Below are 16,276 nucleotides of genomic sequence, written 5' to 3' on the forward strand. Positions count from 1 at the left end.
TCAGCCCTCCTCTTCAACAATTTGGACACTCTCTCCTAAACTTGACCTCCTTGAAATTTGCTACCGAAATTTTCTTGCTGCAATCATTTTCCCTTCTCTTCAATCCTGGAGTCTCTCACTTCTTGAGAAAATCACTCTCTCAACAATAACAATGTGTCTTCATCCTCTTCCATAGGTTCTCTTTATAATTATTCCATGGGCCAAATCCCTAATCTCCAAAGTGATAAATGACAAGATAAAAGCCTGGCCTTCTTTGATCAATGTTGATGATTAAATCTAAATCACTTAAATAATTTAATATTTATCCTTAGATAAACATTAGGCCAAAGTCAACATTAATTAAATAATTAATCAATATACTTTTTCCTAAGTTAAAACTTAGGAAGGAGATCATATTGGTTGCTCCTCTCGAACAACACCTAAAGAAGACTTCTTCTCCTACATGCTAGACACAAGCCTGTGCAAAAGACCTTCTGAAGCTACAGCATCAACAAAAACATCCTCTCTAAGAATGATTATTCATCCTCAAAATCTGGCTAAACGATTTTGATTGACCTTCTCTATGCTGGACACTCCCCTCGAAGTGGACCTCTATCCTCAGAATATGCCATAAACTTCTCAAAATGAAGCGCTTTAAAAATGTGTGACCCCTTGGTTTAAGTGCTAAGCTTCTTAAAACATGGTTTTGCATTCAATGCAATATCATAACCAAAAGTAAGCCCCGGCCTCCTGCCAAAGTCCACAATATTATAAATATGGATGCAATATGTTGTGCTGTAACTAAACCTTGTGCCCTGCCTTTGCTTTTGGAAAAACTCAGGCAGACAGTGGCAGAAATATTTGATTTCTGCTGGCATAAAAAAACTTATCACTATAGAAAAATTGCCCTATTCATTTAATCATATCATTATGATCTCTCCTCATAGAAGTGCTCTTCATTGTCCCAAAAAGCAGGAAACTTAACTCAAATATCACAGTTCTATTCCTCCAAAAAACAGTGCTTTATTTCCAAGTATGGAAAAAAATTTAGTGCAACAAGACACCCTCCTTATCCATAACTAGTATCATATTATCATAATAAAAGCAGAACATTTCCTCAAACCTCCAACAATCCTTCTCCCTACTAAAATCAACAATTTGATTTTCGAAATTAACAACCAAGACACATTGTGGCAGTAAAGTTCAGCACTTCATACTGTACATATGCCGAAGTATAATGAGGAGCAATGTTGTTCTTATCAGGAGCATCAACTGAAGTACCTGCTTCAAGCAACACTTCTAAGATAAAGAGAACCCATGAAATGTAAAATAAGACTCACATTAACAAGTGGTAACACATTGTTGCATAATATTTAATTATTCTACCCCTTTTGCCCTCATCAAGTTTTGTCACATATTTCCATAATGATGTGGAAGGATCACATTTAGTTCTACTTGTAATTTCATTTCCCTTTGAAGCTCCACCTTGACTCCCTTCTATGGCTCCCTCCCCTAAAATCAATCATTCATTAGGGTTCATATTCTCATCTTCTTCGTAATCCATATTCCCCAACAACAACATTAGAATCAAAAATAGCATCATACCCTACATGAGAAATACATTTGTCAAGTGTTTGACATAAAACCTGCAATGGAATGAAGGAAAAGGAATGAGAAGGAAGTGAAGAGAAGAAATCAAGTAATAAACAACAATAGAGTTTAGGCTTAGCGATTACATCATCATCTCTCTAACAGCAACCGAATAATTGTTGCAGCCTTCAATCTCATCTCACAACTCCCAAAATTTTGTTCCCCTCAAGCTTACCCTTTAATATCTCAAAGCCCTAAACACATGAATGAAAACTCCTAAGAAAGGAGAAGGAATTAGGACCCTTATCATCTCTACACCCTCTTCAGAGGATGTGTTCCCTATTGGAGCCGTATGGTAAGGCCCTAAAGTTTTCTAAAAAGGAGTAAAAAAGGGCAAAATCCTCTTGTTTATGGAGGCACTCTAGGATATGCTCGCAAGAGCACTCATGGGAGTGCTCAAGGACACACTCTCGAAATTCCAAGGACAGCACATGTGTTGGCTAGGAACGTGCTCTAAAAAAAGGCTCCAGATTGAGAGTGTTTCAGAAGCACGTCGCTATGGAGCAAGATCCTTAAGCAGCAGTAGGAGCTCCTAGAGTGCTCCCTGGAAACCCTAAATTTAATGTTACTAACAAAACATTAATATGAGTAGTTGGTTAGTTGGTATGAGTCTAGTAGTTTCCAACCACCAAGTATTCAAACAAAAATGTGTACATTGCAAATGTGACCCAACAATGATAAAAACCAAACTCTCTCTTTTATTTCTTTCTGCGTCATCTCATTTGGTGCAAAATGATCATCACCAAGAAGTAGAAGACTTCTTTCTTTTTAAAACCAATTAATGGAACATGCTTGTCAACATTCAGAATTATGCAAATTGAGCTTCAAAACCTTGCATTATGGATAAGATAATGCTCCTAAACATATTGGGGAAATTGCATAAATTGAAATAACTTTTCCATGGAATACATGTAACATATGAAAGGAAAAAGACAGATTAAAAAGAAAAATCATAAGAGAAATTAAATGTAATCCCATGGAGATAGCTCAATTGGCAATCGCCTTGATAATAAAGTGTTATGTTCCATGAGATTCCAGGTTCAAACCCCCCCTGGGTCAACCAACAAAATAAAAAAAAAATGAAGAGTTCCCACAAGTTGATAATTGTGTTCAGCTTCTCTTTGATCAGCCCGCTTCACTAGCTGTTCAGAAAGTTCCAGAAATGTTTTCAACTTCACCCCAACCAATTATAGAAATTAATGTTGATGTCATCTCAAGTAGAAAGATGGAGATGGTTAATAATGGATTAATTTATGTTGATGTCATCTCATCTGACATCATTTAGCATCTCAATCCATGTCGACTCTTGATTTCATTCAGCTAATTGATGAAGGTCCTTTTCAATCTTCTGTGAGTTCAGTTGGGTCGACAAGATCTCCTAGTAAACAGCAAGGAAGAAAGAGCTAAAATTCAGAGTTCACTTGCAATACTAGATGCATTAATGCAATGCATTCGTTAAGGGGCAGGGCATGTGTGCTCCTAAGCACAATGACAACATTGTTGTATTAAGGTCCTATGTGTCTAAAAGAGTATTATAATTGTAATGTTGATGTAATGTTTTGTAAAGGCCAATCATCAATAGTTGCTCGTATGTTTGACATGATATAATTAGAACTTAGCCCCAGGGTTAGCTCAATTGGTCGAGGTCCTGTTGCTGAAATATCTTGTCATTGAGAGGTCACAGGTTCAATTCTCCTAAATGCCCTTGGGGTTAGACTCGGATTAGTTTGGCCAGAGGGTGTGGTCCCTTCGGGTAGACCTAGCCTGATTTTCCACCAGGAAAAAAGATAATACAATTTGAACAATCAATTCTGGAAGAACGTAGGTTGAGTTCTCATCATGATCATACACATATTTTACTCAATAATACAGGGTTCCTTTTAATACAGCTAGGGAAGCTCAGATATTTCAAAAGTCAAAATAGAGACTAGAAGGCATGAGAAAGAACCCCCAAATTTATCTTTCTTTGTCAATTTGAATCCCATTGTTTTAACTATTCACATTCTGGTAATTGCAAAGCATATTTACCTACCTTGATTGGAACTATTCAGACCATTTTTACTTAACGGTGTAACCAATGTGTGTTTGTTATTGATTTAACAGATAAAGCACAAGCATCATGAAGCAATGCCGTGATTACACAAAAATACAGCACTGTTAAACTGAAAAAAGAATTATTCAGAATGAGATCGTTTGTACAGTGTTGAAAGTGTGAGACAAATTTGATGGAAAAAAATTATTTCTTTTTACTTATAATAGTTTGGATTCATATGAATGCACATGAATATTTATGTATTTTTTGGTCGCTTGATCTTTTTGTCCTGTTTTTTTCTGGTTCCTGGTTTTGGGGTTAACTAATCCAATGAGCAGTCTGGTTTTGATATCATTGGTTCGTTATCCATTGTTCATTTTCAGTTTTAACTTTTGAGTCTTGACTTTAGATTTTGATGATCTCAGATTGAATCTTTGACTCATCATTCTTTACTATTTTTGAGTTCGAATAATTTCAATTTACTGTTCTAGTCTTCAGACTTTGGTATCTACAATTTTGCTTAACACTAATCAAATTCTAGAATAATGAATGATGAATTTAAATCAATATAGATCTTTGAATATTGAATGATGAATTTAAATCAATGTAGATTCTAGTCTCTAGAATGATGAATGATAAATTTAAATCAATGTATACAAATATTTTACTATTTATATTTCATTGTGATGTATGAATTAATGTGTTTAATTATTGAATTTGAATATGAATCATGTTTATATATATACCCCAACTTCCTCCCTCAATTTCCTAAAATTTCAGATGTTCCCACACGTCCTCCATTGCATCTCCCTATCTCCCCGTCCCTGCTTCCCCATCCCGGAAACTTGGTGGAAAATTGGAACAACTCCTTTGGCCACTTCATATTGCCTGGTGATGTAGATTAATATAAAATCTCTATAAAATACACTAAACTAGCGTCTTTTTTAAGTAGATTGTCATGCATTCTCTACACAATTGACTAGAATTCTTCAAAACAATTTGCTTTTAACAGAAAGCTTGACAGGATGCAGTGTAAAGCCACTTCCAACTTACTTGCTTGGAAAAGAGACCTGTAAACTATTACAATTGCATTCAAAGTCCAATAGGCAGTGTAGGGCTTGCATGCCCAACAAGAGATAAAGACATTTTTCAATAAAAATAACGCAATATGCAAGAATATATAATAGTAGTAGATGATAACCTAAGGTGAACATATTCACCATAATAGGATATAGACATGCACACAGATTTCAATAGTAAACAGTACTCATCATTAACTCTGATTTTCAGAGGAATTATCAGAAAGAGATTCTTAGGAGATCCTGCATACAATATGAACAGGGAGAATATTCCAAGTGGCCCAAGCAGAATATTTATACACTTTTGCACATAACCACTTTCTCTCTTTTAACACTAGCAGACACTTTTCCACCTAATCATTCCCTCTCTGTTAAGACCTGCCAGTTTTACACTTATATTTCAAACTAGACCTTTTTCATACCAACAGGAAGACTGATCTCAAGGGGATATAATTTCATTCCATTATACTTACATATGGATATTTTGGCTGAATATAATTTTAGCCAATGTTCTATTGATCACCAATGTTCTCTTGATCCAGCACCACAACTTGAGGTTGCAAGCTTTCGCTCTACCAGGGACTTGAACAATTCTGCCTGCCCCGGAAACTCTGGTTTCGGTGCAAGCCCAATCTCTCCATCCTCCAAATCACTCCACTCATCACAATCAAAATTATCAAAATCACTAGTGTCTTCAACCTCAAACATGCCATCTGATAACGATCCTTCCACAACATCATCCTCATCCATTGACTCACCATCACCATCCCGCCTTTCTCAGCTGTCCGCCTCTTCCCCGCTAACATCAATGCCTGAAGTTTCTCCTTCCAGAGCAAAATGGGTCCCTTCTCTTTCAATTCCAAGCCGCGGTGAGCCTCTCTGAGAAACACAGAATCCCTATCCCCCTTGAACGACACGTAGAAAAGCTCAGGATGGCGCAAAAGCATCGCTCTCACCTTGTTAGAAAACTTGAAGGCATGCCTGAAATGGGTTAGAATATGAACCAGTGTTCTCTTCTCCACCGTAAGACTTAGCAACTCATGAATTACTGCACAGGCATGCTTCTCTGCCTCCATCGAAGCTGGTTGCAAACTAGTACAGTCTGAATAAGGCGAAATGAATGGCATTTCCTGGAACATTATAATACGCTGCTTATCTTTCCTGGACAGGCTGTACCCATTTGGAAGATTTAACTTCTTGAACTTCCGAGGCCTGTCAATTATAAGATCACTGTCCGGATTATTAGCTTCTTCCGACGCCTTTTCTGCAAAAGAGACTGCAAGAGTAGGATCCCATGAAGTTAACTCCAATGCAGGCCCATAATCTGTATCAACAACCTTAAAAAACTCAGGATACTTATTGCATAAATTAGTTCTGAAATCCATGGGGAGACCCATATCAGTAGCTAAGTGGGCAATCTTCTCCAGCAATACCCTCTTGCTCACAGACATCATTAAAAGTTTCCTGAGATTCTCAACTAAAAGACCCTCCATTTGAGATTTAATCTGCAGTTCTTCCCGGTATAGCTGCTTTGCCTGGGGCGTCAATGTGAAATAGAAGCTGTATGCCTCTTCTTCAGTTACTTGGAAGACTGATGGGTATCTTCTCAATATGGGGTTAAGCCTGTGTCCCCTCTGGAGGCTGAGGTGCTTTCTGTGCTTGGCAAGCTCTGCCACAAACATTCTGTGGTTGGATTGTTTGAGAAGGATGTGCTTGATCTGGTTGACTAACTTGAGCTTCTTCTGGCTCTCTATGACCTTGTCCAGAGGCCGCTCTTTGCATCTCTTGATCAGAGCACTGATTGGAACAGGAGGAGGAGGAAGAATTTGAGATGCAGTGAGTGACTTCAAATAATGGGTGGTGTCTCCCAGAAATGAGTTTTTGGTGTGAGCAAAAGTGTAATATTCTTAATTAGTCATGACTAATTGGAATATTCGATTTTTGTTTAATTTTTGCCTTCTATAGTTATTTGTAAATAAAAAAGTGATGAAGGGGGGCATAACTCACTTTTAGAATAAAAAGTCACTTCCTAGTAGCTCAATGTTGTGACTGAAAGGGGAGCCAAGGGGGCCAAAGGGGGACGCAGAAATGGAGCCCACACAAACACATGGAGGGACTGCACAGGAGGGGAGAAACACGTGGCAAGAGAGGAATCACGCAGGAGGAGGTGAGCCTTGGGATTGAGGGAGGCAAAGGCTATAAAGGAGAGAGGAGCCCCCTCATTTTGGATCATTCAATTATGAGCATTTGTGATAGTCATTTAGACTTAGAGCACACTGGCTGTTTAGCTAGTTTGCAGCACTGTTTAGTGCATTGAGTGTCTCCGTTCGGAGATCTCACCCTTAGCCCCGGGGACTTCACGTGCCTGCGGGCAAGGTATTTCCATTGGCATTTCAGCAGTAGCTTCATCAACAATTCAGTAGCAGCTACATCAGCGTTTTGGAGGACTGCGCAGCACTGAAAGGGGTGACGCAGTTCTTTCTGGAAAGAGTTCTGGGTGAGGGTTTGCAGTTGGATTTGTGTTGAGAGATAGAGCAGGGGATCAGCCCTTGCATATTGGAGAGCTTTGGCAAAGGTTTCAAGTAGATTTCTGGAGGGTTTCATTCAGTGGCAGCGCAGGGCATTGAGGGACTGCGCAGAACCCCAAGGGGGTGATCTTTGGGGGTCAGCCATTGCAAGAAAACTTTCTGTGTTTTTCTAGGTTTCTTGAGTAGAGTCCGAGTCTAGAGTTTCAGCCTTTTTCTGAGGGGAGCAGCCCCAAATCCTCATTTGATTTCTAGCAGTAGCAGCAGCACGACAGCTCTCCAACAGCTTGGACGCAGTTCAAAGGGGCCATTCCTTTGCTATTCTGAGTGTATTTCTTCATTTGCCTTGTGCAAGTCGAGGTGCCATCTTTCTGATCACCTCCTGTACTCATTCTATTACTCAGTATAATAAAATGGCTTAGCATTTCTCTCTGCATTTCTTGAGTATCTGTTATGGTTATATTGTTATATGTTGCACCATTGTTATTGTTATCACTTTGAGCATTCTCGGCCATTATACCACTTGTGTGTTTTCTCCTATACTCTTAGACAGAGTCTAGAAAGGGCCAGGTAGCCTTCGGATCTCGTCCTCTTTTCAGAGGCGACATATCTGGTAAATGCCCTCCCTGTCCATCTCTGGTTGGAGTTTGCTTGTGTTTGAGGAATATCCTTGATAAGGTATATTACAGTGGTATCAAAGCATAGATCTGGCTCAGCCTGTGGAGCTAGCAATCTATGATACCGGGGGAAAAACCCTACATCTGTTATAGAGGTCGGAGATACAGGGACACTGGGCGTAGGTTGGAGAACACTTACGGAGAAGGAGACTGTGTTCCGATGGTGGACGGAGAACAGGAAGAACCTGTGGTGGATGCAGGACAAAGGGAGCCTGTGGCGGACGCAGAGCAGGAGGATCTGATGGCAAATGTTGACGGGAAGAGATTCGTAGATATGCTCCTCAAATCCGTGCAGGATTTATCGAGGCAGATTGAGGTGATGGGAGAGAGATTCACGGCAGTAGAGGCTAGACAGCGTGAGAGCCCACGGGTTTTCGAAGTTGGTGAGGGGTCGGGGGCATCCCACCATTTGCCAGAGCAGCGTGATTTGCGCAGCAGGTGACCTCACATGCCCCTACACGCTCTACCATGCCCACTTTCCTAGGAGCAGACACGGGGGTCATAGCCCAGCAGAAGGCAGAGCCCGGACATATGGGCAATTATTTTGCAGAGTACCAGGCCTATGGGCAGGAGTTCAGGGAAGCCCTCTCATTCAGAGATTTTGTTCAGCTCCAGCAGGATAGTAGACCCCGCGACCATCACAGAGGGTACCGGCATTACCATGATGGTGACACCCACTGTGCAGCGAGTAGATTCCACTTGCCTACGTTTGATGGTTCATCAAACAGTTCGGCAAAGTCTTGGGTGGAAAAGCTGGACATTTATTTCCAGCTTAACTAGATGTCGGAGCCAGAGGCCATCAAGCTGGAAACATTGAATTTGGATGGTGAGGCCCAAGATTGGTGGTTTCATGGGATGGTTACACTAGGGCACTCCACAATGACAACATATGCCGAGTTTACCAGGAGACTGATGGAGCGATTTGATCGGAGGGATCCAGAGCAGCATTTTGTTGAGCTGACGAGGCTCAAACAGACAGGGAGCCTAGAGACCTACATTGCAAATTTCTTGAGGGTCTCCGTGATGGTGCCAGACCTATCCATGACACAGAGGATCTATATGTATGTTGAGGGGCTAGCAGAGCCACTTCGGGGTTTAGTCCGATCCACTAGACTAGCCACACTCCAGGACGCTATCAGCAGGACCCGGGACTTACAGGATGTCTTACCCAGGACCCAGACACCTTACCTCCAAAGACAGACTTTTCAATCTAAGGGGAAGGATGTGAGGATTCCACCTCCAAAGGGGAATCCATGACGAGTACAGCTTGACGACGATGCCAGGAGGGAGCTGAAGAAGAAGCGGTTGTGCTTCACTTGTCAGGAGCCATGGGCACCAAGGCATAGATGTGCTATTGGCAAGGCACATTTTATTGAGGCCTTCTCCAAGAGCAGTGGAGAAGAGGATGACGAGGATGATGTGGAGGCAGGAGATAGCCATGTCGTACAAGGACCTTTGCCACCTCCACCGCCAGCAGCAGGTGGTGCATCTTTTGCACCCATCGGAGTGGCCCTTGCAGCATTGCGAGGAGTTCTCAAGTATCTGATGCTACGCGTACGAGGGACACTACATGTCCAGCGAGTATCAGTTTTGGTTGACAGTTGGGCGACCCACAACTTCATCGATGCACAGATGGTTGAGCAGAGAGGTATACAGACAGAGAGCTTCAATGGGTTTTCAGTCTTAGTCCCAGGAGATCAGACCATGACGTGTGCTCGTTATGTTCCAGAGCTTTCAGTGATGACGGGCACCTATCATTGACCGACCACTTTTTCGTGGTCGATATTCTGGACACCAACATGATACTGGGTGTTCAGTGGCTTATCACTCTAGGGAAGGTCACGACGGATTGGAAGACCCTATAGATGGAGTGTGATGATGAGAAGACAGGGAGGCATGAGAAGATACGGGGACAACACACATATCCGCCTCAGACTGTTTCGGCTCATCGGATGGAGGCAGTCTTCAGGAAGGGAGACATAGAGTGGGCAGTGGAGCTGCTGCATCAGAGGCAGGGACTACAGGGCAAACAATACATCCAGAGATACAGTCCATCCTTGATCGGTATGCCATAGTGTTTGGGGAGATTCTACCAGGACAGCCACCAGATCAAGGGTTTGAGCACACCATTGAGCTTGAGCAGGGCATACAGGCAGTGATTACCACCTCCTATAGGCACCCCAAGGCCTATCGGGATGAGATTGAGCAGGCTATCCAAGAATTGCTGGCTCTTGGGCACATTCGGCCAAGCACAAGTCCTTTTGCTTCTTCTGTGGTGTTGGTGAAGAAGAAGGACAGTACATTGAGGATGTGCATTGACTACAGGGCCCTGAACAAGAATACCCTGAAGAACAAGTATCCCATACCCAAGATCGATGAGTTGATGGACGAGTTGAGAGGAGCACAGTTCTTCTCAAAGATGGATTTGAGATCTGGGTACCATCAGATTCGCGTGAGGGAGCAAGACATTCCCAAAACCGCCTTCAGGTGTCACTATGGGCATTTTGAGTTCTTGGTGATCCAAGAGAGTCAGGATATCCTCCGAGCTCTCAAGGATAACATGGCTACAGCACAGAACCAACAGAAGCTATATGCCGACAGGGGTCAAGTGGAGAGACAATTCGAGGTAGGGGACATGGTCTACCTACGATTATAGCCATACCAACAATCGTCACTGAAGCAAAGAGGGCTAAGAAGCTCAAGCCCCGCTTTTATGGGCCATATAGGGTGATACGCAGGATTGGACAAGTTGCATATGAGTAGGAGTTGCCCCAAGGCAGCAAGATTCATAATGTTTTTCATGTATCATGCTTGAAAAAAGCATTAGGGCAGCAGGTGACAGTGACAGATGAGCTACCACCCATGGATGATGAAGGGCATTTGGTATTGCAGCCGAAGGCTATCATTGATACCAGGGAGAGGCAGCTGTGGAGTAGGACGGTCTGGGAATTCTTGGTGAGGTGGAAGAATTTGCCGAATGAAGATGCCACTTGGGAGAGTGGGAAGATCTTGCAGCATCCATCACTTCAATTGCTTGAGAACAAGCAACATTTTGCTGAGGGAGACTGTAATATTCCTAATTAGCCATGGCTAATTGGAATATTCGATTTTTGTTTAATTTTTGCCTTCTATAGTTATTTGTAAATAAAAAAGTGAGGACGGGGGACATAACTCACTTTTAGAATAAAAAGTCACTTCCTAGTAGCTCAACATTGTGACTTAAAAGGGAAGCCAAGGGGGCCAAAGGGGGACGCAAAAATGGAACCCACGCAGACACATGAAGGGACTGCGTAGGAGGGGAGAAACACGTGGCAAGAGAGAAATAACGCAGGAGGAGGTGAGCCTTGGGATTGAGAGAGGCAAAGGATATAAAGGAAAGAGGAGCCCCGTGATAGTCATTTCGACTTAGAGCACGCTGGCTGTTTAGTTAGTCTGCAGCACTATTTAGTGCATTGAGTGTCTCCGTTCAAAGATCTCACCCTTTGCCCCGGGGGACTTCAAGTCCCTGCTCGGGCAAGGTATTTCCATTGGCATTTCAGTAGTAGTTTCATCAGCATTTTAGTAGCAGCTTCATCAGTGTTTTGGAGGACTGCGCAGCACTGAGAGGGGTGACGCAATTCTTTCTGGCAGGAGTTCTAGGTGAGGGTTTGCAGTTGGATTTGTGTTGAGAGATGGAGCAGGGGATCAGCCCTTGCATATTGGAGAGCTTTGGCAGAGTTTTCAAACAGATTTCTGGAGGGTTTCATTCAGTGGCAGCACAAAACATTGAGGGACTACGCAGAACCCCAAGGGGGTGATCTCTGGGGGTCAGCCATTTCAAGAATGCTTTCTGGGTTTTTTTGGGTTTCTTGAGTAGAATCCGAGTCCAGAATTTCAGCCTTTTTTGAGGAGGGGAGCAGCCCCAAATCCTCATTTCATTTCTAGTAGCAACGGCACGGCAGTTCTCCAGGAGCTTGGACGCAGTTCAAAGAGGGGCCATTCCTTTGCTATTCTGAGTGTATTTCTTAACTTGCCTTGTGCAAGTCAAGGTGCCATATTTTTTACCACCTCTTGTACTCATTCTATTATTCAGTATAATAAAATGGCTTAGCATTTCTCTCTGCATTTCTCGAGTATCTGTTATGGTTATATTGTTATATGCTGCACCATTGTTATTATTATCACTTTGAGCATTCTCGGCCATTATGCCACTTGTGTGTTTTCTCCTATACTCTTAGACAGAGTCTGGAAAGGGCCAGGTAGCCTCCGGATCTCGTCCTCTTTTCAGAGGCAACATATCTAGTAAATGCCCTCCCAGTCCATCTCTGGTTGGAGTTTACTTGTGTTTGAGGAATATTCCTAATAAGGGATATTACAAAAATGGGTCCATTTTGTGCACTGCGAGAGCTGCTTATTCTCACGGGATTTAGGCGAGCAATTGTGGAGTGGAATATGGTGGGTTTCAGGGCTGGGGATGTTGAGGGAAGTGATAAGTTTGTGAAACTCTGAGGAGATAGGCCAGCACTCATCCCCATCTCATATCATGCCTACGGCACTCATGTATATCTTCTCGCTCGAATACCCTATAACTACACCTGTGAGTAACAAAAACCCTTGTCAAACTGCCATGCCATGACTAAATCGGGGTGAATAGCTTTTACGAGGAATTGAAATCTTGATCGTTGAAGGGCACTGAAATTTTGGACCTTGCATAATTTGGATTGGTTAATTGTGTGTATGGAACAAAAATATCTATTTGTCTTGGGGTTTTACTACTAACTTTTAAAACCATTTGTAAAGTCCCATGATCCCATCTATTGTGTTGTATGTTATCGAGATTTTAATATTTCTTAATATTATATTGTACCTAGTGTAAAGTACAAAATATATATTTTAGAGTCTCGTTTTAAGTTTCTTTAAGGTGAATTTGATTGGATCCACTCGTAAATTTTACGAGGTAGAGACATCCTTTTTTTAAATAGGTGTGAGATAAAAATAAGAAAGACTAAATCCAAAAGTAGAAGAGCTAACTATAAAGAAGTAGAAGTTTAGTTAGCAGTAATTTTTATTTTGGTGAATTTAGTTTTACTAAATTAATAATAATTACATTAAATCTATGGACTACAGATTAGTTTAGTTCTCACTATGTTTTATGTCTAAATTTCATGAGAGGTTGAGGTCATTTTTCGGGGCATAGTTTAAATTTCATGAGAGGTTGAGGATGGGAGTCATTTTCAGGGAGTTAAAGAGGCATTGAAGCTCAATTGAGCTTTGCAAAATCCATTCCATCCAATAGACGAGTTGGACCTAGCCTAGATTCAGCCTAATTACAAAAAAAAAAAAAACAACTACATTAAATAAAAGTGGTTGATATATATTGATTGGTATTATTAGTTTTAGAAGGTGGAAAATGGCCTCGATCAATGTATATCAACCACTTTTACTTTAATGTGATTGTTTCTACTCGTCAGTCAACATGTGAGAGGAAGAATGTATATCAACCACTTTTACTTTAATGTGATTGTTTCTACTTGGCAATGTGATTGTTTCTGCTTGGCAATCAACATGTGAGGGGAAGATTAGTAGACCATGGTTGATTATGGTTGTCCACATTTAACTATAGTTGACTATGCTTGACCATGTTGCCATGGTTTGGCAATGTTGACCATGAGTGACTTGATCATGGTTGAGCATGGTCAAGTATGGTTGTTGATGTTTGACCACTTGGTCAATCTTGGTTTACCATGGGCAATTATGGTAAAACATGGTCAGGGATGGCTAACCTTGGATGACCAATTAGTCAAGTATGGTTGACCATACTTGACCACTTGGTAAACCATCGTTCACCATGGTCAAATATGGTTGATGAAGGTTAACCATGGTAAAATGTGGATGATAATAGTTGGCAACTTGACTTTAATTTGCAATAGTTGACCACTCAATGATGGTCGACCATGCTTAAACATAGTTGACCACTCGATGATGGTCGACCATGCTTAACCATAGTTGACCACTTAACCATTGTTGGCAATGGTTGAACACTAAACCATGGTTGACCATGGTCTAATGTCCTCTATGGTTAACTATGGTTGTCCATGGTTGTCCATGATTGTCCATGGTCGACCATGTTTCGTCTGGTTAACTATAGTTAACTATTAAAACAACCAAATGAAAACAAAAATCAAATATAGGGAAAAAGACTAACCAACAATGGTTGAACACTAAACCATGGTTGACCATGGTCTAATGTCCTCTATGGTTAACTATGGTTGTCCATGATTGTCCATGGTCGACCATGTTTCCTCTGGTTTACTGTAGTTAACTATTAGAACAACCAAATGAAAACAAAAATAAAATATAGGGAAAAAGACTAACATAGAAAAATATACAAAAGTGTACAAGTGTAGAATGTGAGTATACTTCGAGTATACTAGATGAATGCAATAGGGAAAATAAAAAGTACAATTTATCCAAAACACATTGTAAGGTTTTTAAGCGTCCGATGTCGACTTATACAAGAATATTTAAGTAGAGGACAAAATGAAAACCATACACATTTAAATAATAAAATAATGCTTATAAAAATTTACGGCTTTTTTAAATCTCTCTAAATTATTGTAGTATAAGGGCTATATTTATGGCATCAAATTTAACATTTCTAAAATGTTCGATACGTTTATGATCAAGCATAACAATACGGTAACAATTAAGTATCCTAAAATTACTCTGTATAGGGTATGTTTCTCCAAGAAAAATGAAGAGAATAATATAAGTAGTGATGAAGAAAAAGGCAATTTCAAGTCCAGGCCCCAGGGTGATCGGTCCCAAGTCACATGCATGTCCCCAAATTTTATTCCAAAGCCCTTATCTGCCCTTTACACCGATGTTAATGAGTTATCTGATTTGGCATGTACTCTACTCAAGCCACATTCAACATACATGTGCAAAATAAATAGGTATTACTTGTTATTATGCACAGAAGTAATGTACTCTGCCGCCCCAAATTAAGAATTCAGAATTCTTGTTTAACTTGGATCTTAACTTCATAATTAAACACCTCTGATATCGATATGATAATTGTGTTCTATATATGAACAAACAAGTAGAACTAGCATTATACATTAACATTAAATTCAAGTATCAAGTATAATAAAGATGATATAAACAACTCTTATATCAATATGGGAATTATGTTCTATATATAAACAAACATGTAGACCTAGCATTAACATTAATAATTCAAATTCAAGTATAATAAAGATCATATAAAAAAACATATAATGCAAATTATCCATGAAAATATAGTAGCAATTTACATAGAAATTACACATAATCAATCACATTAAATCATACACGAGTACGCACCTCTTTAAAAAAATAAAAAACATATTTTTTTTAGTTGGGTGTTGATTAAGGACATTATCCCACCCTTCAAGACTCCACAAACTGACTATTGACAAAGCACATTCCTCCCACCCTTCAAGACTATTGTTCTTAGTCTCTCAACAGTAGGCCATCACCAAGTTAGGGCTATGACGCCACACAAGAGCTAACAAGAAGACTAAACCCTCACCCCAATACCCTCTGGAATGCAGGTTGTTCACTCAACCAACCATCCCAATCACCAACTCTCTTTTTCCCTTCAACCCACATAACCCAAGATGGTATCCCCTTCTCTTCAACTATTGTCCCTCAAGTTAACTCTCTCCCCCAGGGCTTCAATATAGGCTGGCCAAAAAAATCTCTATGCTGGGATACCAAGGATGTTCCTATGGCAATTATACCTCAATTTTCCATGTAATCTCACCATCTGTATGTCCCCATTACTCATTTGGGTCAGCCATGCCAATTGGTATGTTGGAATGGAAGAATGGAAATAGAAATGACTTCAACTCACAAAATCCATCTTTTGTATGCATGCATTCGTCTCGAAGCTTGCATTCTCGAATCTCTTGAACTACCTGGCACAAATCCCAAGGCTGATCTCCATTACATCAATAAAGGTTTATGTACTTATGATAATATTTTTGGCCCCCTTGGCTCTCCCTTATGGAGTAATAACCCCATACTCTTTTTGTAGAAATTTCTATTTTCCCACCCCGGTTTTGAGTTTCACCTTATTTCTCCCATATAGTTAAATATCCATACATTTAACACTGAAAAAATAATTTTTTGCTGAAAACACAAATTCTGGAAATTTTACAGAATGCTGGAAAATGCAGAAATAAAATTCAGCAGTTACAAACAGCCATTAAAACACATTTAAACACAAAGATTTTTGGTCAAGGTGACCTTAGAAAAACCCCCTACAACTCTTGGGGAAAACTAGTTCGAGAGCTCTTCTTTATTTCTGAA

The 16,276-nt window shown here is 40.5% G+C and overlaps 1 pseudogene; it reads right to left on the reverse strand.

Moving 5' to 3' along the window:
- Positions 1 to 4,857: 4,857 nt before the first annotated feature.
- Positions 4,858 to 7,780, reverse strand: LOC149158900 (protein WHAT'S THIS FACTOR 1 homolog, chloroplastic pseudogene; annotated as a pseudogene).
- Between the last annotated feature and the right edge of the window lie 8,496 nt (positions 7,781 to 16,276).

The sequence above is a fragment of the Pinus tabuliformis genome, chromosome 5_2 (assembly GCF_031772625.1).
Source record: "Pinus tabuliformis cultivar Carrire ecotype Pingquan chromosome 5_2, CPIR1, whole genome shotgun sequence".
Classification (NCBI taxonomy): domain Eukaryota; kingdom Viridiplantae; phylum Streptophyta; class Pinopsida; order Pinales; family Pinaceae; genus Pinus; species Pinus tabuliformis.